A 2680-nucleotide genomic window follows, 5' to 3' on the forward strand; every position below is an offset into this window, starting at 1 on the left:
TAGCTGTTTATATTAAAATAGTTATATAGTTTATTAAAATTGTTTTAGAAAATTTACAAACCAAATAATTTTTTTAGAAATTTTTTCCCAAAATTACTCTACAAATCCAAACCAAACATACCCATAATCTTATAAAAATCCATCGAAACATCTTTTTTTTTTCTTTTTTGGCTTTTTTCGTTTTATGTGTGTCTCTTTGTATGCATTCACTATGTTCTGTAAAATGCCTCACATAGGTCTCTGAAATATTTTTCTAAAATGGGTCTCCAAAATGCCTCAAAATTTTTATTTGGGTTCACTATGTGATTTTTTGTTTTCGTCAGGTTGTATGAATCGCAAATAGCCATGAATCGTAGGTGAATCGGTGAACCAAATCGGTAAATCGTGAAGTGAATCAATTCGATTCACTAAAATCGATGTTTGAATTTACTTTTTAGTTTTTTATTGTTGGAAAAGGGTTCACACAACCCTTTTAAGGTCTTTAAGATTACTGTATGCCATCTTTTGACTTTCTCCCCCCCCCTCCCCTCTTTTGTTAGTTTTTCATATCTCTTTATCCCCTTAACATTATATCCATAAGTCAGTGGAGCTTTGTTAGTTTTATTTATAGATTTATTTATTTTTGTTGTTGTTGATGAAATATATATAAAACTAAGATAAATCTTCCTTTCGAATTCTGCAAACCCTTCAGCTCCTTCATCTGTGTTGGGCACACCCACCTTTTATTGTTGGAGTTTTCTGTCTTTTTTTTATTTTTTTTTATTTTATCAGGGAATTAGTTTTAGTATGAAAGATCTTTTCTCCTAACATCAATGCACAATTTTTTTGTTGAGTTGGAGTGTTGTAGAGAAATTATCAATTCATGTAAGGCTGATGTTTTTATTCTTAATGCTTTGTATATGTGACGGAGGCATCAGAATCTGGTGAGGAGAATAGTTCTAAAGGCTCCATCAATAGAGGTAATCAAGATTCCATCCCTTTTTTTGCTTCTATTTTTTATTTTTTGTACATTCATGATGTTGTAAGTTAATGATTTAATCTTTTACTCGATTTCCATAGTTCAAAGACCAACTTCCTCATGTCACTTGGAATAAATTACAACCTATTTCCAGTTATTTTAATTAAATTTATTGTTATTCATTTCATTCTAAAGATTTCAGTATGGTTTGCAATAATTGAAGTTCAAAATAATTAGTTTTACCACTATATAATTTCTGCTACTACAATGTTCACCAAATGCTTGATAAATTGTTTCTCTATTTCATGTGTTTATTAATTCACAGGGAATGGAAGGTGAGGGAGAGATTAATCGAATGATCAAACTTTTGGTTGAGGAAAAAGTTCCCATTTGCTAAACTTTTGAACTGGGGTAAGGAAAAAGTTTTCCTTTGCTTGACTAGGTTGAGTTTATGAATTTATCTATTTTTTGGATAATGTTCTCTTTACTAATTATTTTTATTATTATTTATTGTTTTTGGGAAACACCAAAAAAATTAGCAGTTTTTTTATTTTTTGTTTGCACTACTTCTAAATAGGTTGAATGCTCTCAATTGGATCTCAATTGTGAGTTTATGAAATCTTTCTTTTGAGATTGTGGTTTGAAGATTTTTGAAATGATGCTCCTTGCATTGCGGTGCCAAAGATATCCATGGAGGTTATCAAAGAAAGAGCATTTTTCTTGGTCAGTAAATCTCTCTTTTTCCCTCTATATGGATGTGTCTCTGAAACATTTTTTTTTTATATATAGTAGTTTCTCATGTGAACCCCACGTGTTTGGATGCATAAAATATTTGCTATATAGATTAAAAAACAGAGAGGGTGTATGGGTGTGGGATGAGGGAGAGTAGAGATAGAGGGAGGCAAAAAGTGCAGATAAATGAATAAAATGGTGTGAGGCAAATTGCATCTTGAAAAGTTATCTACCTATGTGCTGAATTGCTGATCAAAAAAAAAAAAAAAACCTATGTGCTGAATTCCATGTCTCAAAAAGATTGACATTCTCAATTTTAGAAATTAAATATATTTGATGAATCATTAGTGCTTGATGATTTTTGCTTTTGCAACTATTATAGTTAATGCTTGATGTTTTCAGATTGGTGTAATCCATAGACATATATGCTTGATTGGAGGGTTAGCTGATTGCCCAAAGAGGTGGTTTTGTTGATTAAGGTTTAGTTTCTTCTCTCTTTTTTTTGGTTTTACTTTCTATTTTTCTCTTCCTTGGTAATTAGCAAGAGAGAAGTGTAATATGAAGAGTTTGAGACTTAAGCTTAGTAAAGTGAAATGAGTGTTGTAACTAACTAATACTAGTGAGACTTGAGTGTAATATGTTCATGAGTTTGCTAATCATACATTTTATTTAACTAATTGATACATTTTTCTTGCTACATTTTGGGCTTTGATACACTTAATTTTGCAGAATGGGAGTGAGTAGCAATGCATGATTTTCCTTTCCATGCCTTTTCTTTTTAAACATTACCTATCAATAGTTGACATGAGAGATGGTTTGTTAATATTGCAATCACTGAAATTATATTCTTTTTAAATTTTAGCCGAAGTTCAAATGAGACCAACTCTCCTCAATTAGAACAAGAAAGATTGATAGCTTGGGTAAGTATAACAGTGATGGTATAAGAAATGAACAATTTTTCTCCGAAATTATTTTGTGAATAAATTTTTC

General features: G+C 30.5%; 1 long non-coding RNA gene across 1 annotated transcript; it reads left to right on the top strand.

Annotated features, from left to right (window-relative positions):
- Window positions 1-766: 766 nt before the first annotated feature.
- Window positions 767-2371, top strand: LOC114264256 (uncharacterized). The gene is made up of 4 exons (XR_014347075.1): window positions 767-959; window positions 1284-1369; window positions 1536-1681; window positions 2093-2371. It is a non-coding gene; the product is annotated as an uncharacterized LOC114264256 (long non-coding RNA).
- Window positions 2372-2680: the final 309 nt, after the last annotated feature.

The sequence above is a fragment of the Camellia sinensis genome, chromosome 12 (genome assembly GCF_055761805.1).
Source record: "Camellia sinensis isolate YWXY chromosome 12, ASM5576180v1, whole genome shotgun sequence".
NCBI classification, from domain to species: Eukaryota; Viridiplantae; Streptophyta; class Magnoliopsida; order Ericales; family Theaceae; genus Camellia; species Camellia sinensis.